Genomic DNA, 19,902 nt, shown 5'->3' with positions numbered 1-19,902 from the left:
ATAAGTGTTTTTTTCCGCACCTTTGAAAAACACTGATTTTTTTTTTTGGAAAATCGGCATTGTTCTAAACTTTTTACCAAGATTGGCACCGCCAAGCCATAGCAAACATTTCTGACTATTTCATCGCAGACTATAGCACAAAATAGGAACAATAAATGCCAAACGCAATATAGGTTGCGTTTATATTGTAATGTTTTAACTTACCACACTGAAAAAAGTTTGAAATACGATAATTAAAAACAAGTAATCCTGAGTAGAGTTTTCAATTAAACTATCAAAAGTGGTTGGCAAGAATTGTTGCAACATCACATTTTCACAGAAAACAATTTTATGAGAGCAAGTTTATGTAAGACTGAAATATTCACGTACAGGTTTGCAGTGATTATTAAAAAGCATAATTTTATAAAAGTACCTAACACTTGATGAGGACAAACTTAGTAAAAGAAGGGAATTTTTATATTACATTGAAAGCTCTGATCAAAAACCTATTATTGCAACATGATTCAAAAATAGCTTCCAAATGAAAGCAGATGTTTTTGTTTAAAATGTTAAAAGTTTTAATGCCAAAAAATCTTTACACAACATAATTTGAACGAACTAAACATTCTTCAAAGTAAATATTCCTGGCAAAATTTTCAAGCGATTCAATATGAATTTTAATTTTGGAAGATGAACTGTCTATTTTCAAAATATGGGAAAATTTGTAATTGAAATAATAATTTACAAAAATATCTCAAAACAAAATCCAGTATTTATTTAAAAAAAGGTGTTGAAATTTTAAAACGATTCAGAGCAATGATTATTCTAACAACAAGGCTAGGAAAAAATAATCAAGCAAATATTTTCGTTTGTCCCCCTAATTCAGCAGGAAGATCAATATCAGCTTCAAATCCAATAATTATTGGAGCATTTTAGCTCCAAAGAAAAGCTTATGTTTAAAATAATGTGAAACTTCTTGTAATTTAAACTAATAGTTCAAATAATTATAATTGTTGTTACATCGTATTTAAACAGAACAACCATCATTTGAAAGAACAGAGAAATTTGTGATAAATATCTAAAGCTTCAGTGCCAAAATTTATTCCGATAGTGCGACTCAATAGAATGATTTATATTTGAAAGAAAGGAAATCTCTGCGTAAATAATTATACACTATTTGCAATATTTTCTCCACTGTCGATAATCAATGAGTTTAATCAAGAGCATGGTATTGTTGAATAACCATTTTGGTTGCCATAGAGCAAAATTCTAACAAAACTGCTGTTTTTCATACGTTTTTCGGCTCTCAACTTTTTCAAACAACTATTGTTTAGGCAAACCTAGGCAAGAAAAATCTTCTTCAATCGATTGTTTTGTCTTAAACGCGTGTTTGACTAAGATATCTCCGCGGGGAGTGGCGGGGAGCGATTTGTATGGTATAAAGATGCTCTTCTTTAAATATTTGAGCTACCTACAGCAATAAGCATAAATTTAATAAGATTAATAAGACGACACTTGAATATAAATTTACATTCGAAGATGCTAAATCTATATGAGAATGAGTTATCGACCAGAAAAAAATGCCTCAACCCAAATTTACACGGGTTTTAGTAAAAATTGATTAAGTGAGTTTTGAAGCAAAAATTTAGGTTTTTGGACATGTGCACCTATTTCACGTCTGAACAAGAAGAAAAACATGCTTTTTTTTAACTTTTTGTACGTATTCTCAACTATTTGATGTAGTAGATGCATGTTTGACTTTGATTTTCAACTAAATACTAAGTTTGGAAATGGGATATTTGCCAGCAAGGTATTTGAAAATCTGGACCAATGTGTGTCGGTGGGATTCGAATGTCACCTCAATAAATCGTTAGTTTCAGACTCAAAATGCCCAACGGGTGTTATGCCGAATGAATTTATGTCAAATGACCATTATACCAATCATAAAGTCGATTTTTGCCAAACATCTCTATGACAAACAACTTTATGCCAAACGGATTTATGCCAAACGACTTTATGCCAAATGACCTACCATCTTTTTTATCAATAGTTTTGCTAGAGAAATAGTTAGTTGACTTTTGGATACATTTGGTGAGTCAAGATTCATATTCTAGTAACTATTGCATAGTAGCCATCTGAATCGATTAATCTCAAGTTCGTCAAATATGAATGGAGCTCTTGAGAATGGGAAGGGTTAATGTGTAAAAGAACAGGAAAACAATAGGATTACCTGGGGTAATATGCAGCCCCGTGGAAAAACGTGTTTTCGGAGTTCATATGAATTCTTTGTAAAAATTTATACCTTCTTGTAAACGTTTATTTTGTGTAATCATATGTCTGAAATTTCTACTGTCAGCCCTTGACGATGAATCTATCCTTTTGTTTTGTAAATACTCTGAAGGGCATCGTGGATGGTTTTGCCTCAAGGCTGTATATTACCTCAGATTCCCTCATTATTATTATTTTAAACTCAATTTAAATGTGATTTAAATCCCACTATGATCATAAGGACTGTTCATTTTATAAAGTGGACACCTTGTGCATGCTGTATCTTTTTCATTTATCAATGAAATTTCAATCGGTTTTCTGCACATTGTTTGACTAGTATTGTACAATGTTGTGATAATAAAAATTCTCCAAAATTAATTGAATTTCACACGAATAAGGAACAACGATTAGAACGGTCGGTTTTTGGAGGTTATCAAAATCAATGATTGTTAGAAATTGGCTGGAAAATTCGACAATTTATATTTTTTATTTTCAAAAAGGGCTTGTTCTTCGAAAGTATCATCAACTAGAAGCCTGATGGAAAAAATCAAGTTATTTTTGGAACAACAATTTTACCGATATAATAACATCATTTTCCCCCTATATTTTTAGAGAAAACCATTTTAAAATTGAAGGAGATCGGTATGAGTAGAATTTTTTGGTTAAAAGTACGTCCTGACGGAAGTCCTAATATAGTATTAATATGAAAAATGACTTACGCCTTCATAGAGTTACTTATTAAGTCCCCAGGTGACATTTAAAGCACAATAGATACACAATTGCTTTATTCTTAGAAGACCTTTCAAAGTACATTGACAATCATCAAAATTGGCAACACTGCTGTAATAAAATCGTTCATTTGGCACCTATTATTTTTGTAATATGTTATTCTGAGATTACCAATTGAAATTTTCGGAGAAAACCATTTTCAATTTGCTGCAGATCGATAAATATGCGTACACGATTTTAAAAGAATGAGACTTTTTAGTAAAACTACCATAAACAGTAAAATTTGTACTTAGGACTGTGGTTTAAACGCACGATTTGGCTCTCGTTTGCACAAATATAGTTTATTTAGTAAACCAGACCAGTTTTGAACACGCTTTTTACTTTCCTCTTTTGCTGGGAGTGAAAGGATGGTGTATCAGAAAATTTGGCCATAAATGGGTGCATCACTAATGTTACTTAATGTCAGAGAATGGTGGAATACAGTTGATTTTCTTTAAAGCTATACCTTTTGTAGAATAGTAAAGGATACAAACATACAATATGTTCATAAAAATTAGAATTTTTGTTTTGCGAAAAATAATGTTAAACTTTGACGAACAGCTTTTCTTAGGAGTTTTTGGAAAAATTATTTAGTTCTTCAACCAAAAGCATTTTCTAATTTTAATAGTATTGTAGAATAATAGTTGAACGATGCACAGAAAACCGATTACGATTTTATCAATAAATAAAAAAGATATAGCAAAAACAAAGTGTCCACTTTATAAAATGAACAGTCCTTATGGAAATTTTTTATAGCAGCTCAAGTTTGTGCACAAAAATAAGTATCTTGAATTTTTCGAAACGAATTTCAGTACATCCGTGAAATCAAACATTCCATATGCTTACCAAGCAAATTACCCCTTAATTATTTATCTTTATTTGGTTTTGGAACAACGGATTTTTCGGTAAATTTTACGATTACCAAAAAAAAAACTCAGTAAACCAAAGTATGTTTGATTGATGGAAATTACTGACTTAGTCAGTAAAATTGTTAAGTGTTTTTACTGGCTTTCCAGTTTCCCATGCTTCACCCTTTGCTCCTCCAGATTTTTTTTTACAAAAATCAATACTAATAAAAACCCAATCGACATGGACATGTCCCTTATTAAGCATTTTTCGTGAGAATAAGCATCTACGGTATGCTCGTATCTTATCGGAAGTAATTGAAAAATGTGTGATAAAACCATTATTATTTGGTTGGTTTGCATACAAGAGGCAAACTCAATGATGCAGATGAATTTACCTCTTGTATGGAAACCAACCGAATTTACCAACGTAAGCAGTTCAAATCGTGCTGAGCCTTTTTCGGTTGATGAAAATAGTTGAGTTTGTCACTAAATTTCGACTACTTACCACGAGAAAGCGCAAAATAGGTGCAGGAAAAGATTGGTTGCCATAGACGTGTCTCTTGGCGCCGGATCATCCTACAAGCACAGTATGGCCAATAAAAAATGCGAAAATCGTCATATCATGTTTTATATTAGTTTTTTATAAGTGAACCAAACATAAATGTTATTTATTATTTGTATTGTTTAATCTGTTTGGACTCAGTTTATCGCTTTGGACATGAGTTTTATCTGTTCCTTCACCTTACCAGAGAAAACTTAGAAGCATACCTTTAAATATTATTATACGGTCAAATAGATCAATATCTTTGTGATGAAAGCTTCTAAAACATCAACAATGGGGTGAGATTGTTCACAGACCTTGTCTCCAGCATTCGTCTATATCAAATAATAAAATGGGTTCACACCTGGGTCATTGGAGACTTAAACATATTTTCGAAATATAAGTATAAGTATGATAAGCGGCTCTGTTTCGCTCAAAACCTTTGAGCTAATATTGTTATAAGTTGTCTCTTACCGACGTAACAAATTTCATCCTCAAAAAACTGTTATAGACTTCTGTATTTAATTATATTTTTTGCAATTTCTCATCGTAATAGGCTGTTTTTCATCACGCCAATCTGTCATGGAACGGCCTACTTTCCTACACTGAAGTATGCAGTGCGGGAATAGTCATTGCTTAACTGAAACCAGTGCTGTAATGGTTCATTACGCAACGCTTTCTCATTACGCAACTGTTTTGAGTTGCGTAATGACTCATTACGGTGGTGCAAGCATCCAGATGTTATTTCTGATACCCTCCAGTGGTGTTCTACGAAATTGCAAAAAATGTTGTACGCAACTCGTTGCAGAACTCGATTTTTACAGCACTCGTCGTAGTTATCCAACTCGGCAAGCCTCGTTGGACAAATGTACGACTCGTGCTGTAAAAATCGTCATTCTGCAACTTGTTACGTAAACTTCTATTATTAAACTTAAAGTGTGCACTCAATGACGATTTGCTTGTTCGATAATTTAGTATACCGGATACGAATTGTAAATCATAAAAATACTGAACTTTCAGCTTTTTGATTGAATCAATAATAATTTTTACTTTTTACTGAACTACGGTAGCTGTCAGACCCAATTTCGCAACATTACCGAACAGGCCGAAAAGTCAGTAATTACAATTACTGACTTGTCGTCAAAATCAAATCAAAACAAACTGATGCGCATGCGGGAATGGGTCAAATGAGAATCTCCTGCTGGAGAATCATCCGGCGCCAGGAGACACGTCTTTGACAACCAAAGTTATTCTGCACCTATTTTGCGCTTCCTCGTGGTAAGTAGGCGAAATGTATTGACAAACTCAACCAATTTAAGCAACCAAAAATGCTCAGCACGATTTTAACTACTCACGTTGGTGAATTCTGTTGGTTTCCATACAAGAGGTCACACATTTTTCGATTACTCCACTGAGATATGAGGACACCGTAGATGTTTATTCTCACGAAAAATGCTTAATAAAGGACATTTCCATGTCGGTTGGGTTTTTATTTTTGTATTGAATTAAACAAAAAACAGAATCCGTAGGAGCAGAGCGTGAAACATGGGAAACTGGAAAGCCAGTAAAAACGCTCTACAGTTTTACTGACTAAGTCAGTAATTTCCATCAATCAAAACATATTTTGGTATACCGTGCTGCATCAATACCCGGACGCTTAAGCAGAGACGAATGTTTAACCTCTAATTGAAGTTAGTTTTCTTGGGATCTAATTAAAACTTTTTTATTTAACATATAGTTTCAACCCTTATTTTGGTTGAAATGACGAGTTTTCTCATAAAAGATACAATTTTATCATGAAAATCGTTGAAACATTGGAGCATGTCTTGTCCTTAAATCCGGACACACGATGTAAGTCATGCCTTAAAATCCGGACACCGTTGAATCAGTATCCGGACATATACATTAACATAGAACATAAGAAATTAAATATTACAAACTGCATCAGATTAGAGCTATTTTATCCTATTTTTGAGCACTGAATGTCTGCAGGTGTCATATACAATTCCAAAATGTGATAAATGAGTAAAATTGCGTTATGATTTTTTGAAGGGAGTGCTTCGGGGATCAAACTGTACAAATTATGATTTTTTACTGTTTTTCTGCATATTTAAACATTTCTATGATCACTTCTATCACTTATACAATCTTTTTCATAAGTTTTCTTCTGGTATAGATATTAATTTCATAATCTTACCTGTTAAACATAGGGTAATTTCGTAATGTCCGGAATTAAAATCACTTGCACTTAATCCCGGACAGTCTTTTTTCACACCGTTCAATCAGTTTTCTCACAATATTTAACGACCGTAATACTACAGATCCGTAAAGTAAGTAAAATTTTACTGGGGTCGGTAATCTGAATGGGCTGTGAGCAAGGTGATTTCATTATGCGTACATTATGGTTGTCTGGGCTTTTAAATCGGTGAAAAAACATGACGTTTGAACCAACAAACCAAGATAACTGCCTACTGAGACACAGCTATAAAATTGGTAGGCTAAACATGTCAAATGTGAATAACTCCTTGTTGTTTTATAGCGATCGTTAAAAGCTGGATAATAATTTGTTCAGTTAATACAACACGTTTTATATGCCATCTAACAGCGTTAATGAAAATTTCTAAATTTTCACTTTTTTTTCCAACAAACTTAAGAGACAAACTCGCCAATAGCGAAAAGCGACTATAATAAAAAAAATAACAATTTCAATTTGCCGCTAGCCTAGTTGCAATTTATTTGGTTTTTATTTGACTAGTGAAGGATACAATTCCTCACGTTTATACAATGTGTTTACTCAGAAATTTTCCAATTTATTATTTTATATTTTTGTTATATGTTTTATTTCAACTAATATTTATAATCATATATGAATGTTGTTATTTTTTTTGGAAACCGTATCCTTTGATTTTTTTAAAATGAAAAAATGAAACGATACTTATATATACCCAGATATCAATATTTTATATTATATTTATATATGAGGTTTGTTTGGGTCCCTTAGAATATATTTTTTTTCTTGATCATGATTTAATGCGTAAAAAGTTGCTTAACATGAAAAACCAACGTCAAAAGTGTCTCTAATGCGTTTGAGTATAATTCAAAACCCTACTGTTAATAACATACAAAATTCAAGTTAACTTAATTACATTTAATGAAACAAATGCAAATATTTAAATTCTGAAAACGTACAAGCAGAGTGGCGCAGTGGAAGCGTGCTGGGCCCATAACCCAGAGGTCCGTAGATCGAAACTACGCTCTGCTAGAGAGTGATTATTTTTTTAATGAAACTCTTAATCTGATGCGAGTTTTAGCTTACATGGACGAATTGTATCACCTAACAATGCATCGCCTCGATGGCGCAGTAGGTAGCGCGTAAGTCTCATAATCTTAAGGTCGTGAGTTCGATCCTCACTCGGGGCATAGTATTTTAAAACAACGTCAAATAGTTGGAAATGTACAACAGAATTTGATATTGCACACAAATTTGAAAATTTGACATTTGAGCTAGGTGTGTATGCTGTTCCACTAAAAAAGTAAAAATTTCTGCGGAAGAAATGCTCAAGAAATTTTCTACAGTGATCTCCATTTGAATTGATTGACGTTTCTTTTCAACTACATACTGCGATCAAAAAAATAGTTATTTATGCAACAAGTGATGATTTTTTCAGCATGAGTTGATGATGATGATGATGATGATTATTTAGCCACCATCAGCGCAAGGATTACCTATGGCTGCAGAATCATACCGGGATGGAATGATCTACCTGATGATTTGTTGTAGCAGGGCTAGTTAATATCTTTGAATACCTTTGGAACTGGGCGTTGCATGCTAGTCCGTTGTCTAGTGTGGTGCTTCCTTCAAAGGGCAAATAGCCCACTGGAAGCATTAACGTGTAGTGTCTTTGGAAGACAACACTAAGGCTGTTTTCTCATGACAAAAGGCTGGCGACCCCACGCACTTTCATCCAGTCAACAGTTCAATTAACTCCCTTATGCTACCCCTCCCCAATACCCAATATATAGTAATATATCATATATAGTGTTATTAAAGTATCTTGTAGTTCAAAATTGTAAAAACTGCTTCAACCAGCTCTACCAAATTCCCACGGTAGACTAACAAGAACCCATTTTCCATTTAACAAGTTTTATTATGATCACCAGAGTAGTGAAGTAGTCATAAGCAATGAGAATATATACCGAGGTGTGAAAGATGACATTTAGTGTGCGTGACATCCGTGTACGATGCAAAATGTTTCACAACTACAAGCGAGTGAGCTCCCATAAGAAGCCGATTAAATTAGTGACGTAGTTATTTGTGTTTACTTTTTTTCTCCGTACTAATACATAGTCATTGCTTCTTCTTCCACACCTTGATATATATTCTCATTGAGTCATAAGTATAACTCTCGCATAATTTTTGAAATGCTCAGAAGCGCAATTGACCGCAGATTGTGCAGCTTGCCGATCTGAGTGATCGGAACAAACCCGATCACCAATAGCCCTTAATAAAACACAGGCCATGTAAGGCCCAATTGAAACGAACTCACCGGATCCAACGTTCAGCTGAAACGTTCCGTCGTCGCGGAATCGTTCAAGAGGAAACACGAGCGCGCTGACAGTCCAACGTATAGCGGTAATCCCTAGTGGGGGTATCACGGTTGGCACATCACATCCCGAAATGAACGTACTTAAACCAACACGAACTAACTTGAAGATTTTAAAATGAGTACATAAACTTTTCTTCAAAGAAAATAAAACTTCAAATAGGACTTCAAAAAACTGACGCTGCAGAAAATTTTTGCTTCCATTTTCTGTCAACGCACACTTAATGATTTTTTCAGCATGAGTTGTACATTTATCGGCTCGCCGAGTTGGTATCATATCAGCAAAGTATCATATCAGCAAAGGGGTCATGCACAAATTACGTCACGCTCCAAGGGGGGGGGGGGGAGGGGGTCGAGCCAAGCGTGACAAGCCTTACAAAATTTTCGGAAGACTCATACAAAAAGTGTGACAAAGGGGGGGGGGAGGGGGTCGAAAAAGTTGAAATTTAGCGTGACATCATTTGTGTACCATCCCAAAGACAAAAAAAATATCAGTATTTATCAATCGCGTAGGCTGTGAGGTAGTATCTACGAATGTCATGAATTTTGTAGTTCACATCAATGTGACAACATACAATAGAAATATAAGTAATAGAATGCTAGTAGCACTGTTATCACAAAATAGAATTATTTTATTAATACTTACACTTGATATTTTTGATTGTTTGTTTAGTGCCATGTTGTAGAGAATGTTTTATTATGGTTGAAAAACTTGATTTGACACTTATAGACCCGGTACTCAGACTGTCAGAGCGTGGCAAACTAGATGTTGGTCACACAAACAGTCGCGATATTGGCCTTCTACGGCTAATGCTTCTACTCAACATACAGACCCATATAAGCCCATAAAATCGTACTTGAAGTGACAAGAAAACAACCGAATAGGCTTAAACTTTTACCACTCCTGAATCGCATACAATTTGAATGGTTTTTATCTACCTAAGGATAGAATAGATAGGATAGAACGTTTTCTATCTATATATTAACGTCTTTGCTCAGAAATATGTCAAATTAAGATATTTTTTTTGAATTTGTTTAGTTCCTGTTCCATTACAATAAATCATATTGAATGTTAATGTTTTTTTCAAAAAACCTTAAGTTGACCAAAAAAAATTAAAAAAAAATGCAATTACATATTCAAATTTCATATTTAAGCAGAGTGGCGCAGTGGAAGCGTGCTGGGCCCATAACCCAGAGGTCCGTAGATCGAAACTACGCTCTGCTAGTATGAGATCAGTTTTTTTTTATGAAACTCTTAATCCGGTACAAGATTCAGTTTACATGAAGAAATTGTATCACCCACAACGCATCGCCTCGATGGCGCAGTAGGTAGCGCGTAAGTCTCATAATCTTAAGGTCGTGAGTTCGATCCTCACTCGGGGCATATAATTTTGTGGAGTGTTTGGCTGATATCAAACTGCGTAGTCTGTCAAAAATAAAACAACTTAAAGCTTTTGAAGTATTAAGCTTTTGGCCTAATACAGGTTGCAAGACACAAGGTTTTTGGTATAAATTTATAAATAATTCAATCATTTTAATAAATTTTCAAATTTAACTTTACTAGTTAGATTTAACATAAGCGTATTGTTCGATTTAATGCAAATCATTCTCAGGATTTTAGCCTTGATGTCTTCGATGTTCGTTCGTACGAGTAAAACATCCACTTTTATTTTCACAGAAACCACATTAAGAGCATATGCATCCAAGAAATATTGTAATTTAATATATCATCTCACTTGGAAACTATTTATGGAAAGCGGTTGCATTTAATAACCACATATAACAAATGAATATGTGCAGCACGAAAAAGACGTATCGCACTTTTGTGGTTACGATTATGTTTTTTTCATGTTGAAACAGAAGCATTTTCAAAGGCTTCTGATGTGGTTTTACTCTGTGCGATCTGTTTTTATTATGATTGAGTTTGTTCATCAAGATGGATGTAGGTTGAAAGTAATTTTTTTATTAGAATTGTCACAGGAACTCTTGCATTATCTCTCAAAGAATTGATAGCTTAATCCAATCCCTTTTCATTTGAAAATATGTATCAAAATCAATTTGTTTTAAGACAAAGGGAAGTATTGAAAACTTAACTGAAGTGTATGATGTGATGGATAACGTTTCTAATTTTACAATCAAACCAAAGACGAAATAAAGACCTCCATGTTCCTTCCAGTTTCCCCAGGTTCAATGGCATATAATCTGATAGAGCAAAATCTAGAGTGCCGTGAAAAGCGTACTGCAATCTGTCAAACTTGGGTATTTTTTGCAGTATCAAAGTACCAAATGTAGTTCTAGAAGTGGTACCCATTCTGAACCCGATTACTATGTCTCTATTTGTCTCTGATATGACGCTTTATTGTTTTCATAGTCAATCTCACTTCATACAAATCAGTGTCCCAAAAATTTTGGTTACATTTTATAAATTTGAAATCAAAATAAAATTATGCGCGTTTTCGAACTGCTTACCAAGTTTATAGTGTTTTTACAGAGACAAATAGAGACATAGTAGTCGGGTTCAGAATAGAAACCATTTCTAGTACTGTTTTTGGTCCCTTGGTACTGCAAAAGTTACCAAAGTTTGATAGATCACACTTTTCACAGCATTCTAGATATTGCTATATTATCTTATGTGCCAAATATATTTTATAAATATATTTAGGTATTTCCAGGATGCTTTTCAATATTGGCTGTGCAAGCGCTTAGATTAGATTATCTTATGTGTCACACAATTTTTGGCAACTAGAAGGAACGTTGAAGTCTTTATTTCGCCTGTGTTTTTGGGCAATGAATAATCATGTTTTGAATTCCTCTCTCAACACACTCAGAATTTTGATACCGATCCCTCAATAGCTGAACTTTAGGTAAAAAACAGTGTTTGATATTCAATCAACACTAGGATAAATTCAATATCAAACTATAAAAAAAATTAAACATGCAGTATTATTTAAAATTTGAAAATAATTTAATTATCAAGGGTGGCGAAATAGGGAACTACTGTTAACACTTACACAGAAAAATATAATTAAATTTCAATGTAGTGTAAACAGAAGAATATAGTAAAAGTAAACCAAATTCATGTATTTTTTACAGCATCACGTTTAATGTTCAACTAAAGATGCTTGAATGTTACATGATCGCGTAAATTAAAAGTGCATTCTGTTGAAAAATAAGCGATTTGTCGTTGACATTTCAGTTTATTTTGATGCTCCAAATATGTGCATGAAAATAAATTGATGTTTACAACATAGTTTTAGCTGTGTACCCTAGTGGTTTATTAAGAAAACCGAGAAAAAATGCGTTGAATTGTGGAATGTATCTTCGATTCATTTTTACATCGTCCAAACTGCACACGTAAATGAGCCAAAAAGAGATAATCCTTGCAAAAAATATTCAGGGTATATTTTTTATCTAAATATTATCTTTTTTGCATTCAATGGAAAAAAATGCCATGGAAAAAAGAAGAATCGCGCAATTTGCCCCCGAGACCCAATGCATCCGTTCTTGTGCTTCTTATCGAAACACTTTCAAGCTCGTGTTGATTGTGTCGTTTTCAGGTGGCGTTTGCTCGGTTATATCCCACGGGAAGCGACACAAAATTCAGCTTGATAAGTGCAACGGTTGGCGAGAAACTGGATCCGGAATTTTCGACAAATTAAAATTACTTCGATAACCATTTTGGCAATTGGAGAATCGAGTGGTGTATTCATTAAATGCCTGCAATATCCATAGTAGAACTGAACAACGGGAAACACAAACAAGTTTTTACGAATTTTAATTTACGTGGATTCGTGGACATTTGTATTCGGTGATCACCAGGGCAGACAATCGTCACCGTCAAATGGAAAAAGTCGTCGACGAAACTAAAAAAAGAATCGTCATCGTCACTCAACCAACGTTGGATGACGATTCGCTGCAGTTGTCCGCCACAAAGGCTCGGGGTCATGACGAACAAAGAAGCTTCCTTCGTTATGGTCGAATCTTCGTTCGGGAGCTCTGAGCCGACTAAAAATATGAACCGCGGCGTCGATAGATTATGAGTCTTTTTGGAAAAAAATAAAACAAAAACAAAACAACAAAACGTGTCCGGAAATGAACAAAGGAGCTCTGAATCGCCAACGTCACGCGCTTACCAACAGAGCTATAGTTGAAGCTTGAGGAGTACGGGTTAAATTGCCAATACAAGCAATTCTGGGATGGCATTCGCCGTTTTGTGCATAGCAAGCGAATATACTGCTGTGTGCGTTTGAAATGCAAATATCAAATGCGGGAACACCAAATGCGGTAAGATTTTCAACAAGGAAGGCGAAGTCAAAATTTGATTTTCTTTGCTAGGTTGGCGGTGATATGCATCATGGTTGCTAAGTATCCTTTGGTTACTTTGTGTTACCGCATTTGAAGCTCAGTTAGGCTGGATTTGCACGTCAAACGCAAACAGCAATACAATAAACGCCTCCATGGTTTCAGAAAGGGGAGCGAACGGAATGAAGACAAAGTGGTTCGTTGACGATTTTGGATTGACGTTCGTCGCACATTCTTTCTTCGATGACGAGACGACGACCTTCCAGAGTTATTATACTGGATGACGATGTCTTTTTTATTTCGTCATCGCACTGTGACGAATCTGACGATTGCCTGCCCTGGTGATCACATAACGTAACGTAATTGGAGAAAAACAAAGAGATTACTATTTGATTGATAAAACTCATTGGAACCACTGCTCAAAAAAATCCCCATACCGGGAATCGAACCCGGGCCTTCTGGGTGAAAGCCAGATATCCTAGCCACTAGACCATATGGGACCTTGCTCTGTTGATGAGCCGTAATGCTGTCGATTTATAACAATTAGAATCGCATTCTTTTCGATACATGTACACAATTTCTTCTAATTCCATTCACAACACGTGCTGGCGCCCGTTCGCCACTTTATTGCCTTGCTATGGACCAATGCACGAGTTCACTAATATGACGTTTGAGCGGTGCCGAATTCACTCGTTGCCATGGTCACGTAAATAACACGGCACCGCTCAAACGTCAAATAATGAACTCGTGCATTGGTCCATAATGCGATGGTCCGAAGCTAAACGCTCTTTTGTAATTTCGACATCCATTATCAAGCTTTTCTCTAGCGTTTCACAGAACGAATATCCCCTCTTTACTGTGGACGTCAGCCCATTCAGAAAATTGGAACATCCGCTAGGGACTTTGGTTTCGCGTCATTGACTGGTTCTCGTCTTCTGCCTTGTCATCTCGGGCTCTCGTTCAGTCAAATTATCTTGTCCTACACTATGAGTAATGCGCGAAACAGACGGACGCTACCGATTGTTTTGTGTGGCAGACAAGCTATGATCCCCATGAAAACATTGAATCATTACACGATGGGGGAATGTAATGTTTAAAAAATCAAACACCTTCGGCTATTCACAGAAGGTAAATGCCTTCATTTGAAGCTCTCCATATGCGCGAACGTATTTATTTGTTGCCGGTCATCACGCGTCCAGACAAAATCATGTGTGAAATCGTAGCTCCTTTTGAGCTATTCGTCACAGAGAGCCATCATAAAACTGTTGCTTCTGCTGTGGTTCTATTCATTCACATTCTTCTCGCGATGAAAATCCAAGCCCTATATATAGCCGGGTAATCACAATATTATATCATGTGAAGCAGATTGAAGTATTGTATTAGGGTAGTTGTATCAGTATTCACCACCCTAAAGAAAAACATATTTTGTAATTCAGTCATTTTGTATTGAAAATTTGAGAGGCAAACACTGAGTAGTGTTTCATTCTTCGACCTTGACGCTTGCTCCTGCGAGGGCGGGCGTTGAGGGCAGGATCAAACATGTCACGCGTCGTGTTAGCGTCGTTGTGAAAAAGTGCCGCGATTCGTTAGCAGTGTTTGATCTATTGATCGCGTCGATTGCTCTTGCGTGGGCGAGCGATGAACACTTGTTCGGCGCACGGTGTCTTTGTGGAGTAATTTTATTACAAATAATAGGTAAGTCTGAAATTTTGAACTAAAAACAATTAGACTTTGCTCTTTCATTTGCGACCAAAATCAAAATAATCGGCCGGGGGACCCGAAACATTTTTTTGATTTTGTGTGAAGTATTCATGGATATGTGTTTTTGTACCGACACACATTGCGTTGAACATAGATACGGGAAAAACTGCAAGATCAAACACCTTGGCTTGGAAGGTAAAGTTGTTCTTGCTCAAAAGGGCTGTAATAAGCATATATGACATATGATATACGCATAATTGCAAAACTGTCTCAAACGTCATTTTAGTTATTGTCCACGAAAAACCTTGAAAATCGTACTTAAATTAGTCATAATGATGTAAGAAGTTATTAGGAAATATTTTTAATAGGTAAAGATGCATCGATATCATATATATCTTGAGAACCTGACAACCTTTTGCGTTGAACATTTTATTAATTAGTCGCCACCAGCGAGTGAGCAGTGAGTTACCGGTTTTCTGCTTCTCTAGACTTGTGCTTTTGAAAATTCGAGGTTTGGCTTCTATGTATATTCACCCTTTAAACCGTTGATAACCGAGTGTGTAGCTCGTTGTTATTAAGCAGATAAACGGACCAAAATAAAAACTGTCATCGCTGTGAGACAGAGCAGGATCTTCTCTTCGTCGTAGCATTGTGAAATAATGTGTAAATCCATTCGTTTGCTCAGTAATAACAAGCTATGGCTTTTGGGACGAGATCATAAATTATGCGAGATTTCTCTTTTTACTCGTAGGGGATGGTACACAAATCGTCCCCTTGATGCTACAACTAGATAACTCGAAATTTGAAATTTTTGACTTCAATATGCCAAACCATTTTTATTAATTAGATCTGTAAAATACCTACAGCTCATAAGCGTGTGATTCAAAATACACAAGTTAAAGTTTATTTTTCAACCATATCCTCTGCGATTAACCGTCACCTTGTAAAACGGTCATATTTTCAAAGTGGCACATCCCAAAATTTTGATTTTCGAGTTTTCTAGTTGTAGCATTAAGGGGACGAAATTATGTCACGCTAAATTTCATTTTTTTCGACCCCCTCCCTCCCTTTGTCACACTTTCTGTATGAGTCCTCCGATAATTTTGTAAGGCTTGTCACGCATGGATTAGCCCCCTCCCTCCCCCTTGGAGCGTGACGTAATTTGTACATGACCCCTAGATACAAAAGTGACTTATCCGCCTATCAAACAACACAATTTCAGTTGTTCGAATTAACTAGTAGAGGGCTTCGCATGTGATAAACCTTGTTATAAGGCATGTAATATACTTGCCCCATGGTGCTGAAAAATACGCTAATTTGGATGGTATTTGAGAAGTTTCAAATCTTATATTTTTTATGTTATTTTCTTAATGGCACAGTGCTTATGAAGAGATCAGAAACTAACATCATGAGGCTAAAATGGGTTTGGGATTTTTGTACTTGTTTGCAGTACTATAACCACATAACATAAGTGGAACTCGAGCTCAAAAAGTGGCACCCACTTTAAAATTTGCATGCTAGTATAAGGACATCGAAAAGTCAAAAGAGCTATACCACCAATACATCAATCGACATTGGGCCAGACCGCGAAATTAGATAAAAAAATATTTTGAATATGAAGATGATTTTTTAGAACAAAAATGGCTTAGACAAAAATGTTACATATGATGAGGACTACATTTTGACATTAAGTAACATTAGGGTGGTCCAACAAAATACAGGAATATTTTTGCTAACTTTTATGCTCTGCAATTTAACGCTGTGAAGTGTTCCATTTTGTACCATTTTAATTCGAAAATCATATTTTTCAAACGTCAGTATCTCAAAAAGGTTCCCCGGGGATGCAATTTGCACAGGATCTGAAAGGTATAACTTGGAGGTTCAAATGGTATATTGTATCGCTAGAGAATATTTGAGTATTTACCGTATAATTTAAAAATATTTGTATGGCGAACGAATTATTTCTCCAAATTGGAAACTATTTTCGAAAATATATTTGGTACCGATTGTGTGTGATGGTGATGGTGATCACGCCTACCAAATATTTTTGACTAATGATTTCATTTACGAGAAATTTGAAGTTAAATGCCTTTCCCCATACAAAATAAAACGAGAAAACTTCTGCTGATCAACTGTGGACAAGAGCGAAGCAGGTAATCCATTGCAAAGTAATTTTCCTACAAAACCAAAAAGCATTACCAATTTCATAGTCCGAATTTTTTTAAAATAAAATTTAATCACTTTCAGCCATACACAGCCTGCTCATTGGAAATATACAACGAATCAAAACATGATGATTTAAAATGTATTGTGTTTGAGTCTATTTTATACCCTGGGAGTAGTAATGACTTTCTAGTTCGATGTCAGATAAACCAGCTTAGATTAATTTGTATGCTAAATTATTTATATGAATAGGATTTATTAGTGCTGTTCGAAATATGAATCACAGTGATCGGAATATGTGGCAGAATAATTACAGTGATTGACAATGGAAACAAAATGTTGTTCAATGCTTTTGCGAAAAACGAAAAAAAACAATAAAAGGAGGTATGTTAATATCTCCTTTTATTGTAAGTTTTTCGGGGCCTTCCTTAGCCAAGTGGTTAGAGTCCGCGGCTACAAAGCAACGCCATGTTGAAGGTTTCTGGGTTCGATTCCCGGTCGGTCCAGGATCTTTTCGAAAAGAAAATTTCCTTGACTTCCCTGGGCATAGATTATCATCATACCTGCCATACGATATACACACTTAGAACAAATCACCGACGTCGGTAATTTATTTACAGAAATATCAACAGCTGAACGATCGGTAATCAGTTCGGTAAATGAAAAGATTACCGAACGGTCCGTAATTTGCTTTCCGGATGTTATTTGTCAAAATTACTGAGCGATTGGTAATTATTTACCGAAAATCTGTAACTTCGGACCGGCGCTTTTTCCCGGAAGATTGTTATTAGCTTGAAAAAAAAAACCAAAAATATAGGATTCTTCAAATACACTTTATTAACAGTAGTAATTAATTATTGCCACAAGGCTTGGCAATTATTAGGGACATGTCCATGCTGCATGCGTCGAACTCAACCAAATGAAACTGTAACGTGGAATCTTCTGTGTGGTGCTGGAAAAGGAGCAGTGGAAAGGCTGCAGACGGACGTGAACATAAGCTGTAAGCGATTTAAAATTGTATACTCAATATAATCTAAATAATTTGCTTTATTTACCTTAACTTTTTATCATCCGCACTAAATCTTTAAAATAATTGTTCTACTAAAATGGTAGGAAAAATCAAAATTCGAACTCCATAAGTAAATAGCTAAAGGTTTATTTTGACGTTTCGAACGGGCCAGATTACTGAGCTGCCGGTAGTCTATTCCGTGTTGGTGAACTTACCACAATATCGAAGAGGATCCATAAAACAAATTCGTTTTTGTGTTTAAAATAACTGATTATTCACGAGTTGAAAAGGTTGCAACAATATTGCCTTCTGTGATTCTCATGACAATTTTTTATTTGATTGTATCCCAGTCCGCAAAGGTGAGCGTGTTTGCTTTGTTGTTTGTTTTTTGTCTGTTTTGATGACAATTTGATTCACTGGTAAAGCTTTTCTATAATCAGTCGTTGTCAAATATTACTGTAACATTGCATTTCACGGATAACAATTTTGTTGAAAGCAGTTTATACTGCTGAATATTGAGCAACAGGTTTTCAATACAGTCACTCTATTCACAGTCTGGCGGATATTCACTCCCGTGCGAAAATTTGGGTTCACCCCCTTAAAAGCATACAAAAGTGTTCAGTCCATATCTCTGTGATTACACGTCCAATCGAAATTATATAAGCCGCATTCGAAAGGCAAAGAGTTATTCTAATCATTATTCTAATGAAACAGTCATTCAAGTCATCGTGCAAAAATGTGGGTTCACCCCTCAGTATGATGCAAATCGTGCAAAAGTTTGGGATCACCTGAGCCGCACGCAAAAAAATTTTGCCAATATATCTGCCATTTTTCAATAATTAATAGCTTTTAAGTAAATGCAGGTGAACCCAAACTTTTGCATGATACTCCATACTGAGGGGTGAACCCAAACTTTTGCACGATGCCTCGAATGACTGTTTCATTGATTTTCAGATTTTTCCGCCAAAATTTCGTGAGTGCTCTTCAAAGAATATAAGATTACGATTTTAATGACACCTTGTTTTAAAATTTTGGTCAATCCAATGCTGAGGAAATTAGCTATGTTTCTTAAGTGTGTTTTTGAAAAATGTCACAACTAACAATTTAGTATACAAAGTTCAAAAAATGTTTTTGGAAAAATACATACCAAGCAAAAATAACCCTTTGCCTTTTGACTGTGGCTTAGACAGTTTCAATTGGACGTGTAATCACAGAGATATGGACTGAACATATGGGCCCAGATAGCCGTAGCGGTAAACGCGCAGCTATTCAGCATGACCATGCTGAGGGTCGTGGGTTCGATTCCCGCTGGTCGAGGATCTTTTCGTAAAGGAAATTTTCTCGATTCCCAGGGCATAGAGTATCTTCGTACCTGCCACACGATATACACATGCAAAAATGGTCAATCGGCAAAAAAGCTGTCAGTTAATAACTGTGGAAGTGCTCATAAGAACACTAATCTGAGAAGCAGGCTTTGTCCCAGTTGGGACGTAACGCCAGAAAGAAGAAGATGGACTGAACAATTTTGTATGTTTCTTAGAGAGTGAACCTAAACTTATGCACGGGAGTGTAACTATCGGAGCCAATCAAATCGGAGCCAATTGAACAACAAGAGTTTAACAACTACCGAAAATCTAAAAATTACATATATTTTGCAACTGGATTAAATGTACACATTGATGTGAAATTTGAGAAAAAATTACACGTCTTCTCGGTGAG

The 19,902-nt window shown here is 35.4% G+C and overlaps 5 non-coding genes across 5 annotated transcripts; 4 read left to right on the top strand and 1 right to left on the bottom strand.

Moving 5' to 3' along the window:
- The first annotated feature begins 7,594 nt into the window (after positions 1-7,594).
- Positions 7,595-7,666, top strand: Trnam-cau. The gene has a single exon. It is a non-coding gene; the product is annotated as a tRNA-Met (tRNA).
- Positions 7,667-7,751: 85 nt separating this feature from the next.
- On the top strand, positions 7,752-7,824 carry Trnam-cau. Its single transcript has one exon. It is a non-coding gene; the product is annotated as a tRNA-Met (tRNA).
- Positions 7,825-10,161: 2,337 nt separating this feature from the next.
- Positions 10,162-10,233, top strand: Trnam-cau. The gene has a single exon. It is a non-coding gene; the product is annotated as a tRNA-Met (tRNA).
- Positions 10,234-10,319: 86 nt separating this feature from the next.
- Trnam-cau lies at positions 10,320-10,392 on the top strand. The gene has a single exon. It is a non-coding gene; the product is annotated as a tRNA-Met (tRNA).
- Positions 10,393-13,738: 3,346 nt separating this feature from the next.
- Positions 13,739-13,810, bottom strand: Trnae-uuc. Its single transcript has one exon. It is a non-coding gene; the product is annotated as a tRNA-Glu (tRNA).
- Positions 13,811-19,902: the final 6,092 nt, after the last annotated feature.

The sequence above is a fragment of the Aedes aegypti genome, chromosome 2, assembly GCF_002204515.2.
Source record: "Aedes aegypti strain LVP_AGWG chromosome 2, AaegL5.0 Primary Assembly, whole genome shotgun sequence".
NCBI lineage: Eukaryota > Metazoa > Arthropoda > Insecta > Diptera > Culicidae > Aedes > Aedes aegypti.
Note: the sequence above shows the minus strand (reverse complement) of the source record. Positions and strands in the feature narration are given on the sequence as shown.